Consider the following 21,072-nt stretch of genomic DNA (forward strand, 5'->3'; position numbering starts at 1 on the left):
CATTATTTTGCCTTCATCGCATACTTGTTGGCCAGATCCTGGGTTTTTTCCGTGTTTGAATCACGTAGTAATGTGGTAACACACTGAAGCAGTCAATTAAACCTGGTTTCGATCAATATTTCAGAGGATAACGCCGGTTAGGTCTGGGTTAGGTCTGGGAAATGCGCGCATCTGGCTTATACTTTCGCCTTCTTCGCATACTTGTTGGCCAGATCTTGGGTTTTTTTCGTGTTTGAATCACGTAGTAATGTGGTAACACACTGAAGCAGTCAATTAAACCTGGTTTCGATCAATATTTTAGAGGATAACACCGGTTAGGTCTGGGTTTGGTCTGGGATATGCGCGCATCTGGCTTATACTTTCGCCTTCTTCGCATACTTGTTGGCCAGATCCTGGGTTTTTTTCGTGTTTGAATCACGTAGGAATGTGGTAACACACTGAAGCAGTCAATTAAACCTGGTTTCGATCAATATTTTAGAGGATAACACCGGTTAGGTCTGGGTTTGGTCTGGGATATGCGCGCATCTGGCTTATACTTTCGCCACTTCGCATACTTGTTGGCCAAATCCTGGGTTTTTTTCGTGTTTGAATCACGTAGTAATGTGGTAACAAACTGAAGCAGTCAATAAAACCTGGTTTCGATCAATATTTTAGGGGATAACACCGGTTAGGTCTGGGTTAGGTCTGGGTTATGCCCGCATCTGGCTCATGATTTTGCCTTCATCGCATACTTGTTGGCCAGATCCTGGGTTTTTTCCGTGTTTGAATCACGTAGTAATGTGGTAACACACTGAAGCAGTCAATTAAACCTGGTTTCGATCAATATTTCAGAGGATAACACCGGTTAGGTCTGGGTTAGGTCTGGGAAATGCGCGCATCTGGCTTATTCTTTCGCATTCTTCGCATACTTGTTGGCCAGATCCTGGGTATTTTCCGTGTTTGAAACACGTAGTAATGTGGTAACACACTGAAGCAGTCAATTAAACCTGGTTTCGATCAATATTTCAGAGGATAACGCCGGTTAGGTCTGGGTTAGGTCTGGGAAATGCGCGCATCTGGCTCATGATTTTGCCTTCTTCGCATACTTGTTGGCCAGATCCTAGGTATTTTCCGTGTTTGAATCACGTAGTAATGTGGTAACACACTGAAGCAGTCAATTAAACCTGGTTTCGATCAATATTTTAGAGGATAACACCGGTTAGGTCTGGGTTAGGTCTGGGTTATGCCCGCATCTGGCTCATGATTTTGCCTTCATCGCATACTTGTTGGCCAGATCCTGGGTTTTTTCCGTGTTTGAATCACGTAGTAATGTGGTAACACACTGAAGCAGTCAATTAAACCTGGTTTCGATCAATATTTCAGAGGATAACACCGGTTAGGTCTGGGTTAGGTCTGGGAAATGCGCGCATCTGGCTTATTCTTTCGCATTCTTCGCATACTTGTTGGCCAGATCCTGGGTTTTTTTCGTGTTTGAATCACGTAGGAATGTGGTAACACACTGAAGCAGTCAATTAAACCTGGTTTCGATCAATATTTCAGAGGATAACACCGGTTAGGTCTGGGTTAGGTCTGGGTTATGCCCGCATCTGGCTCATGATTTTGCCTGCTTCGTATACTTGTTGGCCAGATCCTGGGTTTTTTTCGTGTTTGAATCACGTAGGAATGTGGTAACACACTGAAGCAGTCAATTAAACCTGGGTTCGATCAATATTTCAGAGGATAACACCGGTTAGGTCTGGGTTAGGTCTGGGTTATGCCCGCATCTGGCTCATGATTTTGCCTTCTTCGCATACTTGTTGGCCAGATCCTGGGTATTTTCCGTGTTTGAAACACGTAGTAATGTGGTAACACACTGAAGCAGTCAATTAAAGCTGGTTTCGATCAATATTTTAGAGGATAACGCCGGTTAGGTCTGGGTTAGGTCTGGGAAATGCGCGCATCTGGCTCATGATTTTGCCTTCTTCGCATACTTGTTGGCCAGATCCTAGGTATTTTCCGTGTTTGAATCACGTAGTAATGTTGTAACACACTGAAGCAGTCAATTAAACCTGGTTTCGATCAATATTTCAGAGGATAACGCCGGTTAGGTCTGGGTTAGGTCTGGGAAATGCGCGCATCTGGCTTATACTTTCGCCTTCTTCGCATACTTGTTGGCCAGATCTTGGGTTTTTTTCGTGTTTGAATCACGTAGTAATGTGGTAACACACTGAAGCAGTCAATTAAACCTGGTTTCGATCAATATTTTAGAGGATAACACCGGTTAGGTCTGGGTTTGGTCTGGGATATGCGCGCATCTGGCTTATACTTTCGCCTTCTTCGCATACTTGTTGGCCAGATCCTGGGTTTTTTTCGTGTTTGAATCACGTAGGAATGTGGTAACACACTGAAGCAGTCAATTAAACCTGGTTTCGATCAATATTTTAGAGGATAACACCGGTTAGGTCTGGGTTTGGTCTGGGATATGCGCGCATCTGGCTTATACTTTCGCCACTTCGCATACTTGTTGGCCAGATCCTGGGTTTTTTTCGTGTTTGAATCACGTAGTAATGTGGTAACACACTGAAGCAGTCAATTAAACCTGGTTTCGATCAATATTTCAGAGGATAACACCGGTTAGGTCTGGGTTCGGTCTGGGATTGGCGCGCATAGGGCTTATACTTTCGCCTTTTTCGCAAACTTGTTGGCCAGATCCTGGGTATTTTCCGTGTTTGAAACACGTAGTAATGTGGTAACACACTGAAGCAGTCAATTAAACCTGGTTTCGATCAATATTTCAGAGGATAACACCGGTTAGGTCTGGGTTAGGTCTGGGTTATGCCCGCATCTGGCTCATGATTTTGCCTTCTTCGCATACTTGTTGGCCAGATCCTGGGTATTTTCCGTGTTTGAAACACGTAGTAATGTGGTAACACACTGAAGCAGTCAATTAAACCTGGTTTCGATCAATATTTCAGAGGATAACACCGGTTAGGTCTGGGTTCGGTCTGGGATTTGCGCGCATATGGCTTATACTTTCGCCTTCTTCGCATACTTGTTGGCCAGATCCTGGGTTTTTTTCGTGTTTGAATCACGTAGTAATGTGGTAACACACTGAAGCAGTCAATTAAACCTGGTTTCGATCAATATTTTAGAGGATAACACCGGTTAGGTCTGGGTTCGGTCTGGGATTTGCGGGCATATGGCTTATACTTTCGCCTTTTTCGCAAACTTGTTGGCCAGATCCTGGGTATTTTCCGTGTTTGAATCACGTAGTAATGTGGTAATACACTGAAGCAGTCAATTAAACCTGGTTTCGATCAATATTTTAGAGGATAACACCGGTTAGGTCTGGGTTAGGTCTGGGTTATGCCCGCATCTGGCTCATGATTTTGCCTTCTTCGCATACTTGTTGGCCAGATCCTGGGTTTTTTTCGTGTTTGAATCACGTAGTAATGTGGTAATACACTGAAGCAGTCAATTAAACCTGGTTTCGATCAATATTTTAGAGGATAACACCGGTTAGGTCTGGGTTAGGTCTGGGTTATGCCCGCATCTGGCTCATGATTTTGCCTTCTTCGCATACTTGTTGGCCAGATCCTGGGTTTTTTTCGTGTTTGAATCACGTAGTAATGTGGTAACACACTGAAGCAGTCAATTAAACCTGGTTTCGATCAATATTTCAGAGGTTAACACCGGTTAGGTCTGGGTTAGGTCTGGGAAATGCGCGCATCTGGCTTATACTTTCGCCTTCTTCGCATACTTGTTGGCCAGATCCTGGGTTTTTTTCGTGTTTGAATCACGTAGGAATGTGGTAACACACTGAAGCAGTCAATTAAACCTGGTTTCGATCAATATTTTAGAGGATAACACCGGTTAGGTCTGGGTTAGGTCTGGGTTATGCCCGCATCTGGCTCATGATTTTGCCTTCTTCGCATACTTGTTGGCCAGATCCTGGGTTTTTTTCGTGTTTGAATCACGTAGGAATGTGGTAACACACTGAAGCAGTCAATTAAACCTGGTTTCGATCAATATTTTAGAGGATAACACCGGTTAGGTCTGGGTTAGGTCTGGGTTATGCCCGCATCTGGCTCATGATTTTGCCTTCTTCGCATACTTGTTGGCCAGATCCTGGGTTTTTTTCGGGTTTGAATCACGTAGTAATGTGGTAACACACTGAAGCAGTCAATTAAACCTGGTATCGATCAATATTTCAGAGGATAACGCCTGTTAGGTCTGGGTTAGGTCTGGGAAATGCGCGCATCTGGCTCATGATTTTGCCTTCTTCGCATACTTGTTGGCCAGATCCTGGGTTTTTTTCGGGTTTGAATCACGTAGTAATGTGGTAACACACTGAAGCAGTCAATTAAACCTGGTTTCGATCAATATTTTAGAGGATAACACCGGTTAGGTCTGGGTTAGGTCTGGGTTATGCCCGCATCTGGCACATGATTTTGCCTTCATCGCATACTTGTTGGCCAGATCCTGGGTTTTTTCCGTGTTTGAATCACGTAGTAATGTGGTAACACACTGAAGCAGTCAATTAAACCTGGTATCGATCAATATTTCAGAGGATAACGCCGGTTAGGTCTGGGTTAGGTCTGGGAAATGCGCGCATCTGGCTTATTCTTTCGCATTCTTCGCATACTTGTTGGCCAGATCCTGGGTATTTTCCGTGTTTGAAACACGTAGTAATGTGGTAACACACTGAAGCAGTCAATTAAACCTGGTTTCGATCAATATTTCAGAGGATAACGCCGGTTAGGTCTGGGTTAGGTCTGGGTTATGCCCGCATCTGGCTCATGATTTTGCCTTCTTCGCATACTTGTTGGCCAGATCCTGGGTTTTTTTCGTGTTTGAATCACGTAGTAATGTGGTAACACACTGAAGCAGTCAATTAAACCTGGTTACGATCAATATTTCAGAGGATAACACCGGTTAGGTCTGGGTTAGGTCTGGGTTATGCCCGCATCTGGCTCATGATTTTGCCTTCTTCGCATACTTGTTGGCCAGATCCTGGGTTTTTTTCGTGTTTGAATCACGTAGGAATGTGGTAACACACTGAAGCAGTCAATTAAACCTGGTTTCGATCAATATTTCAGAGGATAACGCCGGTTAGGTCTGGGTTAGGTCTGGGAAATGCGCGCATCTGGCTTATTCTTTCGCATTCTTCGCATACTTGTTGGCCAGATCCTGGGTATTTTCCGTGTTTGAAACACGTAGTAATGTGGTAACACACTGAAGCAGTCAATTAAACCTGGTTTCGATCAATATTTCGGAGGATAACACCGGTTAGGTCTGGGTTAGGTCTGGGAAATGCGCGCATCTGGCTTATTCTTTCGCATTCATCGCATACTTGTTGGCCAGATCCTGGGTATTTTCCGTGTTTGAAACACGTAGTAATGTGGTAACACACTGAAGCAGTCAATTAAACCTGGTTTCGATCAATATTTTAGAGGATAACACCGGATAGGTCTGGGTTAGGTCTGGGTTATGCCCGCATCTGGCTCATGATTCTGCCTTCTTCGCATACTTGTTGGCCAGATCTTGGGTTTTTTTCGTGTTTGAATCACGTAGTAATGTGGTAACACACTGAAGCAGTCAATTAAACCTGGTTTCGATCAATATTTTAGAGGATAACACCGGTTAGGTCTGGGTTATGCCCGCATCTGGCTCATGATTTTGCCTTCATCGCATACTTGTTGGCCAGATCCTGGGTTTTTTTCGTGTTTGAATCACGTAGTAATGTGGTAACAAACTGAAGCAGTCAATAAAACCTGGTTTCGATCAATATTTTAGAGGATAACACCGGTTAGGTCTGGGTTAGGTCTGGGTTATGCCCGCATCTGGCTCATGATTTTGCCTTGATCGCATACTTGTTGGCCAGATCCTGGGTTTTTTCCGTGTTTGAATCACGTAGGAATGTGGTAACACACTGAAGCAATCAATTAAACCTGGTTTCGATCAATATTTTAGAGGATAACACCGGTTAGGTCTGGGTTATGCCCGCATCTGGCTCATGATTTTGCCTTCTTCGCATACTTGTTGGCCAGATCCTGGGTTTTTTTCGTGTTTGAATCACGTAGTAATGTGGTAACACACTGAAGCAGTCAATTAAACCTGGTTTCGATCAATATTTTAGAGGATAACACCGGTTAGGTCTGGGTTATGCCCGCATCTGGCTCATGATTTTGCCTTCTTCGCATACTTGTTGGCCAGATCCTGGGTTTTTTTCGTGTTTGAATCACGTAGGAATGTGGTAACACACTGAAGCAGTCAATTAAACCTGGTTTCGATCAATATTTTAGAGGATAACACCGGTTAGGTCTGGGTTTGGTCTGGGATATGCGCGCATCTGGCTTATACTTTCGCCTTCTTCGCATACTTGTTGGCCAGATCCTGGGTTTTTTTCGTGTTTGAATCACGTAGTAATGTGGTAACAAACTGAAGCAGTCAATAAAACCTGGTTTCGATCAATATTTTAGAGGATAACACCGGTTAGGTCTGGGTTAGGTCTGGGTTATGCCCGCATCTGGCTCATGATTTTGCCTTCATCGCATACTTGTTGGCCAGATCCTGGGTTTTTTCCGTGTTTGAATCACGTAGTAATGTGGTAACACACTGAAGCAGTCAATTAAACCTGGTTTCGATGAATATTTCAGAGGATAACACCGGTTAGGTCTGGGTTAGGTCTTGGAAATGCGCGCATCTGGCTTATTCTTTCGCATTCTTCGCATACTTGTTGGCCAGATCCTGGGTATTTTCCGTGTTTGAAACACGTAGTAATGTGGTAACACACTGAAGCAGTCAATTAAACCTGGTTTCGATCAATATTTCAGAGGATAACACCGGTTAGGTCTGGGTTAGGTCTGGGAAATGCGCGCATCTGGCTTATTCTTTCGCATTCTTCGCATACTTGTTGGCCAGATCCTGGGTATTTTCCGTGTTTGAAACACGTAGTAATGTGGTAACACACTGAAGCAGTCAATTAAACCTGGTTTCGATCAATATTTTAGAGGATAACACCGGTTAGGTCTGGGTTAGGTCTGGGTTATGCCCGCATCTGGCTCATGATTTTGCCTTCTTCGCATACTTGTTGGCCACGTGTTGACGATAAAACTGTAAGATATAGGATGAATTAAGTTCCATGTCCCTAAAATTTTCCAAATCATCGATTTAAAAATGATTTAGATATTTAGATGATTTTAGTGTGGGTGTTTATACAAGTATGTAAATCTCTATTTATGCATAACATGTTACCCCTAAATGGGCAAGTTAATGAATTATATACATGTTAATTGTATAATAATAACCCTTTGTTCCTCATAAAAATTCATAACTGAATTGCTATCATTCTAAAAAAATCCATCCCAAAATATATTGTCAAAACTAGTAATAAATTATTTGGTCAAGGTGATGACAGATTTGAAATATTTAATAAAATTTAAATACCAGTAGTATTAATGAATGATAATATTAATACTATTTTGACACTGTTATTTGATTTTAATATTAATTATAGATACTTTGATTATTGATTTATTAAAACATAAAGTTAATGAAGTCCCAGTAGATTATAAATATTTTAAAGAGCATGAATTAGCATAGAATTTCATAAAAAATTTGATGAGTGATAGAAGTAACTTGAATAATCTGAATTTTGTAGCTTTTACTATATCTTTGGATATGGAATCACAGATTCATTTTATTAATAAAAATAGAGATAGTACTGATGATTTACTCAGGCTCGTTAAAGTAAGTGGGCCAAGTGGGAAGAATATTAAGATAGATGGATAGATATTGGTAAAAGTATTCTTCTTGTCCTTATATAGGAAATCTTTAATATTACAAATAAACTCTTTCTGTAAAATCTTGAACTTATCATTATAATTTATAGAATTAAAGTCAACGCATCTAATAATGAAAGTGAACTGAAGTATTTTATAGACTTGTCAAGAACGTTTTTTGGTATATTCCTAGCAAACGACCCGTTCAACGATCGGGATGAGTTATACGTAATTCGATTCGTCTATTTCAGTATATTATTTCATTAGTATATGCATTTCATTATCTGCGGAAATTCGGTATTTTTACAAAGTAACTAAGTATTTTAAATATATTCTGACAGGTTCACAGGTGGAAACAAGTGACTGTCGTTACCTGTGTTCAAAATGCCAGCTAGTCAAATGCTAATTTGTTAACAATAACATTTATTGAATGAAATTTCTGCTATTTCTGCAAATATCTCATTGAATAAATCACCATCTTTCTATTATATATACATTTACTAAATACATAATGGCTCAGGTATCCAATGAAGTTACTCTTATTGAAAATATAAAATATTGATAGTATTATATGTTAGAAAAAAGTGGTTTCTTCAATTTAATTCATGTAAGCATCAGTAATGAGATCTTGAAAATTGACGCTGTGATTAATTTTCAAATGGCCTCTGTGCCATTATTTCTACAACAAAATGTTGATTCATCAGTCTCTATCTACTCTACCCTTCCACAATTGCTGCGCAGTATTTTTATTTAATGTTAGTTATATAATATCACGACATTGCTCATAATTATATGTTAGCATATATGGTAATTTTAAAACAATATCTGTAACTGAGTTTGTTTTTAGAAAACCACGTTCTTTGCTTTTCAAATATCTTTATATAATGCAATGGCTTTTAAAAAATAAGGGTATAAACATCTCACCGTAAACCGTAAATAGTTTACATTTTAAAGATCCAGAAACAGGCGCTCATACGAATAAAACAGAAACTACGTGGAAGCATAGTAAACACTTTTTGCCTGAATATTGTCGGTTAGTATTTGCAGTTCCACACGTTTTTTAATATGTTTTTCTAACATATAATACAAAATAATAAATATTATATTTTCTATTTTCAGCAAAAAAGATAATTTCATTGGGTACTTAAGCCATTACGTGTTTTATAAACCTTCCAAGCAAGGAAAGGATGATTTATTTAATCAGTTCTTAAAAGAAATTTCAGAAATTTCATTTGATGATGATCGATTCTGTAAAAAATCAAAATATACCAGACTTAGATGATAATGAAATTTAATAATAAAAACAAGTTAAACCAACGTACTGCGTGCAATAGTAATTTACTATATATTGTAAACACTGTCAGCGGCGGGGAGACATTTTTTACTGTTGCTGCATGTACTGTCTACATACCTGGTTTTAATACTGTCCACCTGACCGACTCGTGGAAGTTCTATGCCTAAAAAAATGATTTTTATGCATCATACAAATTCTTCTACAAATTCCCATTTGACAATGTAGAATAGATCCAATTAGATAAATTATTTATAATTTTTAAAATGAACATAGCAACGATGGTCACTAGTTTCTATCTGTGAACCTGTCAAAAAATCTACTTGACCTTACTTTTTTACTGTAACTTTTTATAATAACTGTTAAAATACTGTTTATATTATTTATTATAATGAATCTTGTTACAAAACAAACACACTTATTTTCCATTGTGAAAAGAAAACTTAAAAACTAAAAGAACATTCCTCTACATGTGCTTCTTTCACGCACACACACACGCACGCGCGCACACACGCACACACACACACACACACACACACACACCACACCACACCACACCACACCACACACTACCCCTCTTATCTGAAACGGTAAACTCCTAAACACTAAAGAAACTAACGAATTTTAAGTCATATTTCTAACACGCCTTCTTGACTTAAAATTTATCAAAACAACAACAAAAATTTTGCCTTTCCTAACGATTTAGTCAGTACATCTGCAATTTGATCGTCCGTAGTCACACTTATTAGTCCCTTTTTTCATAATCATAAACAAAATGATAACTTATATCTATATGCTTGGAATTTTTTGAAAATTTTCCATTTTTTGATAAGGCTATCGCTCCAATATTGTCTTCATATATTTTTACTGGATTGTCATTCTTCACGTCAAAAACAGATAAAATGCCCTTAATTGGAATGATTTCTTCTACACAATCAGCAAGAGCGTAGTATTCAGCATGCGTTGAGGCTCTGGAGACAATTTTTTGTTTTTGCGATTTCCATAGTACTACATTTCCAAAAACTCGTATGATTATCCCTGTAGTCGATTTTCTGTCCGTAGTGTCTGCAGCCCAATCAGCGTCAACAAATGCATCCATTATTTCCTGAGTAGTTGAGTTATAAACAAGATTTATGGAACGAGTGTGATACAAGTATTTTAGAACACGTGTGCTGTCATAGCTATTTTGGAATCGACTTAGGTAATTGACCGCAAATGAAATGTCTGGGCGAGTACCATTTGCAATATACAATAATGCTCCAATTAAATTCCTATATTTCAGTTCTTCATCCACTATATCAGCAGGTTCAATTTTTCGATTCATTTCCATAGGTGTATCGAACCTTTTACTATTTATTATTCCGTACTTATGACTAAGATTTTCAATATATTTTTCTTGATTCAAGTATATTTCCTCTTTACTTTGGTTACGTTGTACTTCAATTCCCAAGTATTGCTTTATTTGTCCCAAGTCTTTCATGCGAAATCGTTTATTAAGCATGATCTTAACTTCATCTATAGCCATTTCATTTATACCACTGATTAATATATCATCCACATATAAAATAATATATATTTTTGTGTCGTTTATCTCTCCAGTATACAGACAGTAATCATAATCAGATCTTTTAAAATGCAAGCTTATCATGTAATTATGAAAACAATCATACCAGTCACGTGGACTTTCTCTCAATCCATAAAGCGCCTTCTTAAGTAAACAAACCTTATCTGACTGTATATTACTACCATCAGGAGGGTAGATGTAAACTTCAGACTTGATATTTCCGTTTAAAAAAGCTGTTTGAACATCCATTTGTTCTATTTTTAAATTTTTAACACATGCAATTGACAGCAACACCTTTAGCGTGCTCATTCTTGCAACCGGTGAATAAACTTCTTCATCGCTTTGGTACAACTGTTGGAAATGCGACTTTGGCGACAATGCGCGCTTTGCATACTCCATCTGTCTTAATTCTATATATCCACTTTACTTCAATTATTTTCTTATTTATTGGAACGTTGACCAAATCCCATGTGTCGTTTTCTTTTAAACCATCAAGTTCTTGTTTCATAGCCGCTTTCCATTTTCTTGACTCTTCGCAGTTCAATGGTTCTTGGTAGTTTTCAGGTATCAAAGCATTGCAATAGTTTGTATATACGACATGATCATCAAATTTCACAACATTTCACACATTATGTTACGCTTGGGGCGTGTATCTTATTTAACTTCCTCAGTTTTGCTGCATTGATCATCGTCAGTTTTATTTTCTTTTATTTTCAAAACTCTTTCTTCTTCTTCTTCTTCTTCTTCTTCTTCTTTTGGCGTTTCCCCTTCGTATTTTTCTTCGTTATCAGTATTTCTATAAATGGTATATCTTGCACGTGACGACTTACAACTATTTTGTCATTAACCAATATCTGTATACCCTATTAATATTAATTCCTTTTTCGGCCTTTGGATTTAGCTTTGAATATCTGCATGCCTCGGGAATTCGTACAAAAGCAGTGCTTCCATATAAGTGTAAGTTTGAAACATCAGCCCTTTTATTAAAAAATATTTCATATGGTGTTTTTCTTATTCTTGTGTTTGCTAATAGGCGATTTCCAATGTAGGCAGCCGTGTAAATACATTCTGGCCAATAAAACTTGTCGACATTTGCCTCTGACAGCAAGCAGCGTGCACGATCCATTATCGTTCTGTTGTGCCTTTCGGCGACTCCGTTCAATTCGTGTGTGTATGCTGGTCCTGGTTTCAAATAAATACCTTCTCGTTTCGCTAATTCATCAAAGTTTTTGTTAAGATATGATTCTCTTCCATTGTCACATCGAATTTCTTTAATACTTTTTCCAGTTTGATTTTTTACTAATTTCCTAATATACCTAATGAAGCAATAAAAAACATCACTTTTTTGTTTTATGCAATACACAACAGCAATTTTACTGAAATCATCTATAAAAGACACAAAGTATTTCTCACCATTATGACCTGTCTGAGTTATTGGACCATGGACATCTGTATGGACTATTTGTAACAAATCATTTGCTCTTGTACGTTTGTTTTTAAATTTCAAATTTGTCATTTTATTCTCCGGACAAACTTCGCATTTTATAAATTCGTTTTCGAGTTTCACCGGTGTTCCATTTAGCAGCTGAGCTTCACACAAATATTTTAAATCTCTAAAATTTGTGTGACAAAGTATATATCTATGCCATTTTTCTATATTTGAAATTCCCATTGAACTAGTGTACGTACTTGTTTTCTTATTCTCAAGTCTGGCAACTTCTCCATTTAATTCAAAGAGTTTATTTCTTTTAACAGCAATAGCAATGAGTTTTTCTTTCGAATTACAAATTTTATTGTAATTCATTGTCTTTCTCAAACATTATTTTTAATTGTTTTGATTTACAAATACAAGAGACACTTAGTAAGTTTTGTTTCATTTCTGGTACATAGTATATACATTTTTAATCTTTATTTCCTCCGACTTATCATTAATGTTAATCATTACATTACCAATTTTTCCAGATATTAGTTTAAAACCATCACCAACTTTAATATCAACCGGGTTTTGTAGATTTTTGGATTCATAAAAGTACTCATCTGTGTTTATTATGTGATCTGAGCAACCACTATCTAGTAGCCATTTAATATTTCTACTTCTTCTATTTTGCTACTTTTCATTACTTCAACCTTGAATGAATTGTAATTTCTACTGTCATCTAGACTCGAATTTCCAGCCACTTTTCTATCGTGTCTATTTTGTATATGTTTGAAAAGGTTGCATTTTGTAATAATTATTAAAGTTTTCTGGGCAGTAACGTTGGATGTGCCCTGACTTATTACACTGACTTAACATACCGCTTCAGTAGTCGTTGCACTGCTATGCTGATTATCCTTTGAATTGAGATACTTGTTCTGATTGCGTTGTACGTGTCGAAACCTATGACCTCTAGGATTTTTAGTTAAATTTGAACTAAACGTGCGAGTGTAATTTCTGCTGTACTCAAAGTAGTAACTCTTACCGTTTCTCTTTTGATACTCTAACAGTAATTTAGATTTTACATACTCGACTGTTTTCTCCTTCGTTGGCAGTGCATCAATAATATCAACAATACGTGAGAAGTTAACGTTAATAACAGATAATTCAATTTATCCTCTTCATTCACAGTCTCACCAGTATTTTTGAGCCTATTTATATGCGTTTCAAATTCGTTAAAGAAGTCACTTGGATTTTCACCTTCTTTCATTTTTAATTCTAACAATCTTCTTTTACACAATAGCTTTACTGCACTGTTTTTAACTAGATAAATTTCGTCAAGCTTTGCAATCATATTTTTCGCAGTCGTTTCTGATATTATTAATTCTAACTGAGTGTTTGAAATACTGTTTACGATGTAACTTTTTGCTTTAATTTCCTTTTTTATTCCAATCTTCGACTCTTATTTCAGCCGGTCTTTCATCATGTAGAATAACCTCGTTACAGTCTTTCATTTCTAAAAATAAATTTAGCCTGAATTTCCAGTTCCATAAAATATTTGTAACATGAAATCGTCCTTTTTTTCACTTGCCATGCTTCAAACTTAGGTTATCTTCCTTTCACAACTAAATTTCTTTTCTTTACTGTTAACGAACAAACCACGGACCTCTGCTACCATGTTAAAATACTGTTTATATTATTTATTATAATGAATCTTGTTACAAAACAAACACACTTATTTTCCATTGTGAAAAGAAAACTTAAAAACTAAAAAACATTCCTCGACGTGTGCTTCTCTCACAAACACACACACACTCCTAAACACTAAAGAAACTAACGAATTTTAAGTCATATTTCTAACAATAACAGTAACATGTACTGAATTAGGCGAATCGAATAATGTATAACTCACCCCGATCCGTGAACGGGCCTAGCGTTTGCTAGGAATATAATGTTCCATAACTTTTCAACAAAGTCTAAAATTTTTCCCAAGGGTTTTTGAATACCTATACACTGTATAGATATCCTGTTTCCTTCAACCGAACGACATGTGTCCCTAAAAAATATATTTATAAAGTAAGTCGGTCAAGTAGGAAGAATATTCAGATATTTAAGAATATGAATATATTGGTAAAAATATCCATTCCTCTTACCTTTATGTCCTGTGTATTGGATAATATAGATTTACATACTTTTACCGCTGAATTCGAAATTCTGAACTAAACATAGGTACAGGACTCGTAAAAACCGTTTTTTATTCTTTTTATAGTTTTATCTGTTTTCCAAAAAACAACCAATTAAATTAAGTTGCAAGAATGCAAAAGCGATAAAACTTACAGAGGCTTTAATAGAAAATTATAAAACAAAATGTTTACTTAAGACTTTACCTTTTGTAAAAACCGGCGATATTGACTGTGTGTGTGTAAATCGTCGTACGTTCGTGCCCGGTGCAGTAAAACACGTGCATCGATCTAGGTTACGTACGTTCCTCACGTGCCACTTTCTCAATCTATACTTTTACATAAAAATTACTTAGAAAATCACTCCTACTCCTCATTTGGACAGAATTTTTACTTTCATGATTTTAGCGAAAAGTCGTTTTCCTGCTCGGGGAACACATATGTACAGGGTGTTCGGCCACCCCTGGGAAAAATTTTAATGGGGGATTCTAGATGCCAAAATACGAAAATACAGACGAAAATCAAGAATACCAATTTGTTGATAGAGGCTACGTTGAAAAGTTATTAACAATTAAACTCAAAAATTTCAAATCGTTCTGGAAAAATTGTTATCGGTTGCGGGGGTCAATTGCAATCATTTTTGGTGAATACACATACCTCCGAAATCTTACCCACTTTCGAGATAAAAATTCGAGAATGTGTGAAATTTTTTCGATGGAAAAGAAAAATTTCAAATCGTTTTGGAAAAATTGTTATCGGTTGCGGGGGTTACTTACAACCATTTTGGGTGAATCGTCATACCCCCCTAATCATGCGCATTTTCGAGAAAGAAATTCAGTACGGGCGGAACTTTAAACGTTAATAACTTTTTAATAAAGCCTCCATTAACAAATTGGTATTCTTGATTTTCGTCTTACTTTGGTCTCTAGAATCCCCTGGGAGAAATTGTAATGGGAGATTCTAGAGGTTAAAGTAGGATGAAAATCAAGAATACCAATTTGTTGATGGAGTAATACGATACTAAACAAGTTATTGACGTTTAAAGTTCCGCTCTTACTTTCGAATTTTTTTCTCGAAAATGCGCAGGATTTCGTATGTGGTATGTCTATTCACCGAAAATAATTGTAATTGACCCCCGAAACCGAAAGTAATTTTTTCAGAACGATTTGAAATTTTCTTTTTCTTTCGTCGAAAAATTTAGGCACTGTCTGTCGATTTTTCTTAAAAATTCCTTTCTGATTTTTATTCAGTTTGTAAAATAGTTGTTTAATAATACTCTTTGTGTAGGTACCCATGAGCTCTACTCGCGAAAAAAAAACGTTTCATTGGAATATATTCACTATTCACTATATCAGTAGGAGTTGCGGGGGCTGTTTGAAAATTTGACCAGTTATATGGGATTTTTCTCACTTTACGGGGTCAAGGAACAACTTTTCCAACATCTCTACATATTCTCCATTAAAATATGCGTTGTGTTGCTGTTTGAAACATTAAAATCGTTCAATCCGGCTGTCGACCAAAAAAAAAAAATGCTTGTAACTGACCCCTGCAACGAAAACTAATTCTTCCAAGACGATTCGAAATTCTTTTTTACTTGAATTTTTTTTGTCGAAACTGAGTAGGATTTCGGGGGTACGATTCTAACTGACCTCCGCGACCAACAATAATTTTTTCAGAACGATTTGAAATTTTTTTATTTAATGTTATTAATAACTACTTTTTAACGAAACCTCAGTCGAAAAATTGATATTCTTAATTTTCGTCTTATTTTGGCTTCTAGAATCTCCCATTAAAATTTTTCCCAGGGGTGGCCAAACACCCTGTATATATTAAATCAATATTAATGAAATTACACCTTGACCGAATTCATTTCAATCCCCCCACACTAATACATATATTGTGTGTAGCCCATAAATGGTTGAGAATGGAGTCACCTTTCCTATACTGGTATTATTAGATGGTCGCAGGTCCTGCATAAATTTCAATTTACATAATTTTTGTTTTGAGTAAACTCATTTTACTTTTTTGTATATTACCTAATGCAACTCATATTTTCCAGCCATGCGATGTAGGAATATTTAGACGATTAAAAGTTGCATGGCGAAAGGTAGTACAGGAACATAGACAAAGTACGTAGGTAGACTAAACCCATTACGAAGGTGAATTTCGCACCAATATATATATCATACCATATATAAATTCCATGAAGAAGGAAATGCTTTTAAAGCTTGTGGTGGCCTATGACCGTTTAACTCAAATACAATTTACTAGACAAAACGTATTTCAGAAAGAAGAAAATAAATTAGAATTCATGTCGCCAGATGAAACTGACATCAATGACAGCAATATAGGTAGTTTTACATAGCATTCAAGAGCATATTCCAGATGATCTGAGAGGGGAACAATTTTCTTTTCTATATAGAAAATATTAAAATACAATCGGGACACAACTAAGACACAACACAAGACACAACTCGCAGAGAGAAAGCACTGCTGATGTTCAACGCAGTGCAGTTCATAGTAACAGTAAAACCAATACCAGTGTAGAAGACTAATTTAACAACGTTTCGCTAGAAGAAACTAATATATGATATACTGATCATTAATTAACTTTAATATTTCATGACAATGATGCTTTTACTTTTTTCTAATGGGAATTGTTTTGTTTCCGATGGTACTGAAATCAAACTACATTAATTCTACAACGTTACTTTACTTATTTTCTCGTAAAGACAAAGATTCTTCAGAATCTATTCTGGATAAACATTATCAACATTATCAAAAAATTGAAAAAACAACAAAGAAAAGAAAAGAAAAGAAAAGAAATATAGAAAGGTGTGTGCAATCAAAGTTACATCAAAGACATGGAAATAGACTCAGCTTGAAAAAATAGAAGCAATTGATAACCAGGAAAAAGAAAAACAAAGAATGAAAGAAGAACGATTAGAAAAGAAAAAAACAAGCCGAGAAATTAAAAGAAGAAAAGCTATTGAAAAAAGAAAGAAAAACAGAAAAATGAAAAGGAAAAGGAGAAAGAAAAGCAAGACGAAGAGAAGGAGAAATGTAAAACTCAAACTAAAAATAAAAATAAAGTTAAGAACGTGAAAAGAAAATAATAAATAATATTATTGTGTTGTTTTTACAGGGTGAATGTAGTAACTGAACCAGGTGGTTATGACTATGCAACATTTTTATTAGCATCTTTTTCAAACTCCACTTGGAACAACACTGTACGTATGTATGTATGGGATTATCAGGAACCGTGTTTGTTCGTTAATCGGCACACTCGTATTTATTTCGTTAAACACAGTCACACCTACTACGTACTTTTCTTCAATCTTTCTCTCTTCCGTGCTGTCTTTTCTCGCTTTCTGGGTTATTCACCCATCAGCTGTTCGGCCGTACGCTCGCCGCGTGTTGACGGCTTTTTCGGCGGTAACCGTCTTCGCTCGTGCAAGCTCGTGGACAGCGAACGATTCGCTGTTCGGCCAACAATTCGTGCGCGATTTAATAATTTTCAACTGCACGGTTCCCTACATACAGGGTGTTCGGCCATCCATGGGAAAAATTTTAATGGGGGATTCTAGAGGTCAAAATAAGACGAAAATCAAGAATACCAATTTGTTGATGGAGGCACTGTTAAAAAGTTATTAATGTTTAAAGTTCCGCTCGTACTGAATTTTTTTCTCGAAAATGCGCAAGATTACGGGGGTATGTCTATACATAAAAAATGATTGTCACCGACCCTCGCAACTGAAAATAATTTTTCACAGAACGATTTGAAATCTTTCTTTTTCATCGAAAAATATAGGCACCCGATTAGATTTTCGGTAAGGAATTTTTTTCTCGAAAGTGCGTAGGATTTCGGGGGTATGTGTAATGACCAAAAATGATTGTAATTGACCCCTGTAACCGAAAATAATTTTTTTAGAACGATTTGAAAAATTTGTTTTTCGCCGAAAAATATCAACACATACTCGAATTTTTTTCTCGAAACTGAGTAGGATTTCGAATATATGTCTATTCACTAAAAATGCTTGTAATTGACCTCCGCAGCCGAAAATAATTTTTCTGGAACGACTTGAAATTTTTGAATCAAATTGTTAATAACTTTTTAACGAAGCCTCCATCAACAAATTGGTATTCTTGATTTTCGTCTTAGTTTGGCCTCTAGAATATCCTATTAAAATGTTTCTCAGGGCTGGCCGAACACCCTCTATACTACTATGTTTACTAGATCCTGGGTTTTTTCCGTGTTTGAATCACGTAGTAATGTGGTAACACACTGAAGCAGTCTATTAAACCTGGTTTCGATCAATATTTCAGAGGATAACACCGGTTAGGTCTGGGTTAGGTCTGGGTTATGCCCGCATCTGGCTCATGATTTTGCCTTCTTCGCATACTTGTTGGCCAGATCCTGGGTTTTTTTCGTGTTTGAATCACGTAGGAATGTGGTAACACACTGAAGCAGTCAATTAAACCTGGTTTCGATCAATATTTTAGAGGATAACACCGGTTAGGTCTGGGTTAGGTCTGGGTTATGCCCGCATCTGGCTCATGATTTTGCCTTCTTCGCATACTTGTTGGCCAGATCCTGGGTTTTTTTCGTGTTTGAATCACGTAGTAATGTGGTAACTCACTGAAGCAGTCAATTAAACCTGGTTTCGATCAATATTTCAGAGGATAACACCGGTTAGGTCTGGGTTAGGTCTGGGTTATGCCCGCATCTGGCTCATGATTTTGCCTTCTTCGCATACGTGTTGGCCAGATCCTGGGTTTTTTTCGTGTTTGAATCACGTAGGAATGTGGTAACACACTGAAGCAGTCAATTAAACCTGGTTTCGATCAATATTTTAGAGGATAACACCGGTTAGGTCTGGGTTAGGTCCGGGATATGCGCGCATATGGCTTATACTTTCGCCTTTTTCGCAAACTTGTTGGCCAGATTCTGGGTTTTTTCCGTGTTTGAATCACGTAGTAATGTGGTAACACACTGAAGCAGTCAATTAAACCTGGTTTCGATCAATATTTCAGAGGATAACACCGGTTAGGTCTGGGTTAGGTCTGGGAAATGCGCGCATCTGGCTTATACTTTCGCCTTCTTCGCATACTTGTTGGCCAGATCCTGGGTTTTTTTCGTGTTTGAATCACGTAGGAATGTGGTAACACACTGAAGCAATCAATTAAACCTGGTTTCGATCAATATTTTAGAGGATAACACCGGTTAGGTCTGGGTTAGGTCTGGGTTATGCCCGCATCTGGCTCATGATTTTGCCTTCTTCGCATACTTGTTGGCCAGATCCTGGGTTTTTTTCGTGTTTGAATCACGTAGTAATGTGGTAACACACTGAAGCAGTCAATTAAACCTGGTTTCGATCAATATTTTAGAGGATAACACCGGTTAGGTCTGGGTTATGCCCGCATCTGGCTCATGATTTTGCCTTCATCGCATACTTGTTGGCCAGATCCTGGGTTTTTTCAGTGTTTGAATCACGTAGTAATGTGGTAACTCACTGAAGCAGTCAATTAAACCTGGTTTCGATCAATATTTCAGAGGATAACACCGGTTAGGTCTGGGTTAGGTCTGGGTTATGCCCGCATCTGGCTCATGATTTTGCCTTCTTCGCATACTTGTTGGCCAGATCCTGGGTTTTTTTCGTGTTTGAATCACGTAGGAATGTGGTAACACACTGAAGCAGTCAATTAAACCTGGTTTCGATCAATATTTTAGAGGATAACACCGGTTAGGTCTGGGTTAGGTCTGGGTTATGCCCGCATCTGGCTAATGATTTTGCCTTCTTCGCATACTTGTTGGCCAGATCCTGGGTTTTTTTCGTGTTTGAATCACGTAGTAATGTGGTAACTCACTGAAGCAGTCAATTAAACCTGGTTTCGATCAATATTTCAGAGGATAACACCGGTTAGGTCTGGGTTAGGTCTGGGTTATGCCCGCATCTGGCTCATGATTTTGCCTTCTTCGCATACTTGTTGGCCAGATCCTGGGTTTTTTTCGTGTTTGAATCACGTAGGAATGTGGTAACACACTGAAGCAGTCAATTAAACCTGGTTTCGATCAATATTTTAGAGGATAACACCGGTTAGGTCTGGGTTAGGTCCGGGATATGCGCGCATATGGCTTATACTTTCGCCTTTTTCGCAAACTTGTTGGCCAGATTCTGGGTTTTTTCCGTGTTTGAATCACGTAGTAATGTGGTAACACACTGAAGCAGTCAATTAAACCTGGTTTCGATCAATATTTCGGAGGATAACACCGGTTAGGTCTGGGTTAGGTCTGGGAAATGCGCGCATCTGGCTTATACTTTCGCCTTCTTCGCATACTTGTTGGCCAGATCCTGGGTTTTTTTCGTGTTTGAATCACGTAGGAATGTGGTAACACACTGAAGCAATCAATTAAACCTGGTTTCGATCAATATTTTAGAGGATAACACCGGTTAGGTCTGGGTTAGGTCTGGGTTATGCCCGCATCTGGCTCATGATTTTGCCTTCTTCGCATACTTGTTGGCCAGATCCTGGGTTTTTTTCGTGTTTGAATCACGTAGTAATGTGGTAACACACTGAAGCAGTCAATTAAACCTGGTTTCGATCAATATTTTAGAGGATAACACCGGTTAGGTCTGGGTTAGGTCTGGGTTATGCCCGCATTTGGCTCATGATTTTGCCTTCTTCGCATACTTGTTGGCCAGATCCTGGGTTTTTTTCGTGTTTGAATCACGTAGTAATGTGGTAACACACTGAAGCAGTCAATTAAACCTGGTTTCGATCAATATTTTAGAGGATAACACCGGTTAGGTCTGGGTTATGCCCGCATCTGGCTCATGATTTTGCCTTCATCGCATACT

Source organism: Colletes latitarsis, unplaced genomic scaffold, assembly GCF_051014445.1.
Source record: "Colletes latitarsis isolate SP2378_abdomen unplaced genomic scaffold, iyColLati1 scaffold0028, whole genome shotgun sequence".
NCBI lineage: Eukaryota > Metazoa > Arthropoda > Insecta > Hymenoptera > Colletidae > Colletes > Colletes latitarsis.